We start from the raw sequence: 6,418 nt of genomic DNA, 5'->3' as shown, positions 1-6,418 counted from the left end.
AGTTAAGAAGATCTTTTTCTGAGGAGGCCCTCTCTGACAGGCACTCCTCCTGAGATACCACAAGCTCCGCCTGGGGGCAACTTAGCCCTGGCGAAGTGGCATCTTTTATTGCATCATTTACGAGCGCCCAGAGGCCTAGGGTAAAATTATCTGCCTGAGTGATTTTTAAGGCCTCACCAACTTTCTCCCAGGTTCCACAATCTAGTGTTTTTTCTTCCTTGAACCATGGGCAACAGCTATCTATCCTACCTAAAAAATTTTTTACTAATTGTACTTCAAGCCTTACTCCTCTGGCCTGAAACAACTCCTGAAAACTATGGGCAACCGCCTGATCCATGACTTTAAACCCTTTCTTCTTCCACCTAAGCAGCTTCCTAAAAAGCTGCGGCTAACCTGCCTGTTTCCGTTTCTAGTTCTGATTAACACGCTGCTGACCCAAGCAGAACCAGCGTTGGGTTAGCACTGATTCAAGCTTAATTCGTATCCGACCGCATCCTCAGCAACACTTTACAAAACTGAAATTTTAAGCTAGCGCTAGCATGTGTACCTGTCCGTTGCTCTGATGTCCGATACGAAGATCCTTTCCTGTGGAGCTCCAATGCAGCGTTCCTCTTAGCATCTCTCTGCCATTCTTCAGGTCCCTGTTCGGGCGCCAAAATGTTGCGGCCGCCAGCAGCTCGCAACGTGAACGGTTCGACTGAGAAGGCCGCTCGAGCTGTAAGAGAGGAATCTAGACGGGGCGGAAGAAAAAACGGAGCTAAGACAATTTCATTCTGATCAAAGCTCAAATTTTATTGTTGCGACACTAGTTATGAAGGAAGGGGGAGGGGACCCGATTCCCGCCAAATAATCTCTGGTCCAGTAGAAATGTGCACGTGTGTGGCTCCTCAGGTTCCAGCAGTGGGCGTGGCAGAACAAATGAGCAGGAAGCTCCACCCCGAGCAAGCAGGTTTCAGGCTAGGGGAGGGGAGACTACAATAATGTTGGAGAGCAAATTCATAAAACTTCCTATTAAGTGTTCACTAACTAATACAATGAACGTAATCTGGAAAACACTAGAAAATTATCTGTAATTTTTTGAAAAAGTAAGATGAAGGTTCTCAGGCAGAGGTTGTAATTGAAGTAAGAAATGAACAAATAAAAACAAAACAAAACAAAACAAAACCAGCCAGGCGTGGTGGCACACGCCTTTAATCCCAGCACTTGGGAGGCAGAGGCAGGCAGGCAGATTTCTGAGTTCAAGGCCAGCCTCGTCTACAAAGTGAGTTCCAGGACAGCCAGGGATACACAGAGAAACCCTGTCTCAAAACCACCCCCCCCCAAAAAAAAAAACACCAATAAACCATCATCTACTTATAAGTGAGTACTTAGCATCTGTGTCTTTGGGCGTCTGGGTTACCTCACCCATAATTATATTTTCTAGTTTCATCTGTTTGCCTGTAATTTCATGATGTCTCTTTTTTTTAAACATCTGAGTAGTAATCCATTGCATACATGTATCACATTTTGTTTATCCATTCTTCAGTTGAGGGATATCTAGGTTGCTTCTTGCTTTCAGTTTCTTGCTATTAAGAAAAAAGTGGCTGTATATTGCTTTTACTATGTTTAGGTATGGGTCTAGAATTCCTGATCTTTCCAAGATGTTTAACATGAAGGGATGTTGAATTTTGTAAAATGATTTTTCAGCATCTAATGAAATGATCATGTGGGTTTTTTTCTTTTATGTAGTGGATTACATTGATGAATTTCATATATTGAACCATCCCTACATACCTGGGGTGAAGCCTACTTGATCATGGTGAATGATCATATTTGACATGTTCTTGGATTCAGTTTATGAGAATTTTATTGAGTATTTTTGCATGAATATTCATAAGGGAAATTGGTCTGAAGTTGTCTTTCTTTGTTGGGTCTTTGTGTGGCTTAGGTATCAGAGTAATTGTGACTTCATAGAAAGAATTGGATAAAGTACTTTCTGTTTCTATTTTGCGGTAGAGTTTGAGGAGTTTTCTTTGAAGGACTGCTAGAACTCTGAACTAAACCCATCTAGTCCTGGGCTGGTTTTGGTTGGGAGAATATTAGTGACTGCTTCTATTTCTTTAGGGGATATAAGATTATTTAGATTGTTTATCTGATCCGGATTTAACTTTGGTACCTGTTATCTGTCTAAAAAATAGTTCATTTCACCCAGATATTTCAGTTTTGTTGAGTATAGGCTTTTGTAGTAGGATCTGAGGATGTTTTGGATTTCCTCAGATTCTGTTGTTATGTCTCCCTTTTATACTGTCTCTGTGCCCTCTAGTTAGTCTGGCTAAGGGTTTATCTATTTTGTTGATTTTCTCAAAGAACCAGCTACTGGTTTGGTTGATTCTTTGTATAGTTCTTTTTGTTTCTCTTTGTTTAATTTCAGCCCCAAGCTTGATTATTTACTGCCATCTACTCCTCTTGGGTGTATTTTGTCCTAGACCTTTCAGATGTGCTGTCAAGCTGCTAGTGTATGCTAGCCCCAGTTTCATTTTGGAGGCACTCAGAGCTATGAGTTTCCCTCTTAGGATTGCTTTCATTATGTCCCATTAGCTTGGGTATGTTGTGGCTTCATTTTCATTAAACTCTAAAAAGTCTTAATTTCTTTCTTTCTTTTTCCTTGACCAAGTTATCAATGAATAGAGCGTTGTTCAGCTTCCACGTGTTATGTGGGCTTTCTATTGTTTATGTTGTTATTGAAGACCAGCCGTAGTCCATGGGGATCCAATAGGATGCATGAGATTATTTCAATCTTCTTTTATTTATTAAGGACTGTTTTGTGATCAATAATATGGTCAGTTTTGGAGAAGGTACTATTAAGGCCTGTTTTGTGATCAATAATATGGTCAGTTTTGGAAAAGGTATATTCTCTTGTTTAAGATAAAATATTCTATCGATATCTGTTAAATCCATTTGTTTCATAACTTTTTCTAGTTTCACAGTATCTTTGTTTAGTTTCTGTTTCCATGATAAGTCCATTGCTGACAGTTGAGTGTTGAAGTCTCCCACTATTATTGTGTGCAATAATGTGTACTTTGAGCTTTAGTAAAGTTTCTATTATGAATGTGGGGTAGGTACCCTTGCATGTGGAGCATAGATATTCAGAATAGAGAGTTCTTGGTATATTTTCCCTTTGATGTGTATGAAGTGTCCTTCCTTATCTTTTTGGATAACTTTTGGCTGGAAGTTAATTTTATTCAATATTTGAATGGCTACTCCAGCTTGTTTCTTGGGACCATTTTCTTGGAGAATTATTTTCCAGGTTTTTACTCTGAGGTAGTATCAGACTTTGTCATTGAGTGGGTTTCCTGTATGCATCTAAATGTTGGGTTCTGTTTACATATCAAGTCTGTTAGTCTATGCCTTTTTATTGGGGAATTGAGTCCATTGATATTAACAGATATTAAGGAGAGAAGATTGTTGCTTCCTGTTATTTTTGTTAGAGGGGGAAATTATGTTTTTTGTGGTTATCTTCTTTTTGGTTTGTTAAAAGATTATTTTCTTGGTTTTTCTAGGGTGTAGTTTTCCTCCTTGTGTTTTAGTTTTCCATTTATTTTTCTTTGAAGAGTTGGATTTGTGGAGAGATATTGTGTAAATTTGTTTTTGTGATGGAATACCTTGATTTCTCCATCTATGGTTATTGAGAGTTTTGCTGGGTATAGTAGCCTCTGCTAACCTTGGTGTTCTCCTAGGGTCTGTATTTCATGTGCCCAAGATCTTCTGGATTTCATAGTTTCTGGCAAAAAGTCGGATGTAGTTCTAATAGGTCTGCCTGTATATATTACTTGACCTTTTTCCCTTACTGCTTTTAATGTTGTTCCTTTGTTTTGTGCATTTGTTGTTTTGATTATTATGTGACAGGAAGAATTTCTTTTCTGATCCAAACTATTTGGATTTCTGTAGGCTTCTTGTATGTTCATAGTCATCTCTTTCTTTAGGTTAGGGAAGATTTCTTCTATAATTTTGTTGAAGATATTTACTGGCCCTCTAAGTTGAAAATCTTCATTCTTTTTTTTTTTTTTTTTGACTCTTTCTTTTTTTTTTTTTTTTTCCATTTTTTATTAGGTATTTAGCTCATTTACATTTCCAATGCTATACCAAAAGTCCCCCATACCCACACACCCCCACTCCCCTACCCACCCACTCCCCCTTTTTGGCCCTGGCGTTCCCCTGTACTGGGGCATATAAAGTTTGCAAGTCCAATGGGCCTCTCTTTCCAGTGATGGCCGACTAGACCATCTTTTGATACATATGCAGCTAGAGTCAAGAGCTCCGGGGTACTGGTTAGTTCATAATGTTGTTCCACCTATAGGGTTGCAGATCCCTTTAGCTCCTTGGCTACTTTCTCTAGCTCCTCCATTGGGAGCCCTGTGATCTATCCATTAGCTGACTGTGAGCATCCACTTCTGTGTTTGCTAGGCCCCGGCATAGTCTTAGGTTTGGTCTTCTCATTGTGTCCTGAATTTCCTGCATGTTTTGAGTTACGATTGTTTTGCATTTTGAATTGCCTTTGATTTTTGTGTACATGTTTGCTATGGAATCTTCTGCACCTGAGATTATCTCATCTATTTATTGTATTCTGTGGGTAATGCTTGCATCCATGGCTCCTGATTTCTTTCCTGGGTTTTCTATCTCCAGAGTTGTAACCCTTTGTGATTTCTTTATTGGTTCTACTTTTATTTTTAGATCCTGAATGGTTTTGTTCAATTCCTTCACCTGTTTGTTTGTGTTTTCCTGTAATTCTTTAATGAATTTTGTTTTTTCCTCTTTAAGGGCTTCTAACTGTTTAGCTGTGTTCTCCTGTATTTCTTTAAGGGAGTTATTTATATCCTTCTTAAAATCCTTTATCAGCATCCAGAGATATGGTTTTAAATCCACATCTTGTTTTTCTGGTGTGTTGGGGGAATCCAGGACTTGCTGTGGTGGGAGAACTTGGTTCTGATTGTACTAAGTAATCTTGATTTTTGTTGGTAAGATACTTGCATTTGCCTTTTGCCATCTGGTTATCTCTGGTGTTAGATGTTTTTGCTATCTCTGGCTGGAGATTGTCCCTCCAGTGGGTCTGTAAGCCTGTGCCAGCACTCCTGGGAGACCAGCTCTCTCCTGATGGAGTTCGGGTACAGAGGGCTCTGGAACAGTCTAAGCTCATGGGTGCAGAAGGCAGACTGGAAGAATCCTGTCCCAGCTGCAAAACTGGTCTTGTGCCCCATGTGCTCCTGGCAGGCCCCACTCCACACAGTTATTCGAGAGAAAGTGGTTGTCTCACCTCCAAGCCCAGGAGTAAAAACACTCCTTGGAGGACAGATCTCTCCTTGACGGGACCCATGAACAGTGGGTTGTGGAACAGTCTCAGTTCACGGGTGCAGATGGAGACCGAAAGGATCTCAGCTTCTCTTTTATTACATACTTGCAAGTTTTTAAAAAGAGATTTAAATTTTGATAAATTTGGATTTTATTTGTGAATCAGGCTTTTGGTTCCAGTTACTATGATCCTAAAAATCCCTGCTATATACACACATAAATAGTCTTTTGTAAGTAGTTTATAGTTTTACAATTAAGTAAAATTTCATTTCTGAGGTCATACACACACTCAGAAAGAGGGAGAGAGAGAGGAGAGAGAGAGAGAGAGAGAGAGAGAGAGAGAGAGAGAGAGATATTTGTGTATATGTGCTGAAAGCCTAGAGTCTCTGTAATTTTTAGTTCCAGCTCATTTTTCTTATGGTTAAAATAAACTCTGTTGATTGTTACTTAAGTCACCGAACTTCCCTTTGCCTTCCGTTATTGATCACAGCAATTTCTTTTCTTTCATTTTGTTTCATTTTTTGGGCTGTAATATCCACCTAGTTACTTTTCATTCCGTCTATTTCCCTCATGTTCTAAATTTTCATCTGTTCAAGATAACTACTACATCCCCTATCCCTAGAGGAGTTGTGGATGTGGCTGCTGTATCACATGTGCATCAGGAGGTGGCAGAGAGGGGAAAGGCTATGCCAATGCTCAGTGTTCTGCTCTTTGAACATCTAAATGATTAGTACCTTAACAGTCTCTGAAAAAAAAAATTAGCCTGAGGTAACCACAGGTACAGCTATAGGCAGGCATTGGCAGGCTCCCAGGACAGGGAGCATGCTGGAAACTAGAACATCTCAGCCTGGAAATGTGGGCCCAGGTTAAGAGTGATGCTAATACAGATATCCTTACAAGGTGCCATTTGGATGGGCCTGGTAAGGAGTGAGCCCCACACAACCACCAGACCATGACCATGGACCCTTGACAGGCAGCTAGCCTAAGATGAACAGTCTGAAGCAGTGCAGGCCTACAAGGGCAGGGCATGCCTGAGATGACACTTGTCCAGGTCTATAATGCAGAAGTGAGACATAGCATTTCTGAGACCACT

General features: G+C 40.0%; 1 non-coding gene across 1 annotated transcript; it reads left to right on the top strand.

Annotated features, from left to right (window-relative positions):
* The first annotated feature begins 5,936 nt into the window (after positions 1-5,936).
* Positions 5,937-6,068, top strand: Gm24790. The gene has a single exon (XR_003950749.1). It is a non-coding gene; the product is annotated as a small nucleolar RNA SNORA17 (small nucleolar RNA).
* Positions 6,069-6,418: the final 350 nt, after the last annotated feature.

This window comes from Mus musculus, chromosome 13 (genome assembly GCF_000001635.26).
Source record: "Mus musculus strain C57BL/6J chromosome 13, GRCm38.p6 C57BL/6J".
Taxonomy (NCBI): Eukaryota; Metazoa; Chordata; class Mammalia; order Rodentia; family Muridae; genus Mus; species Mus musculus.
The sequence above is the reverse complement of the archived record's forward strand: the minus strand, read 5'-3'. Positions and strand labels throughout refer to the sequence as shown.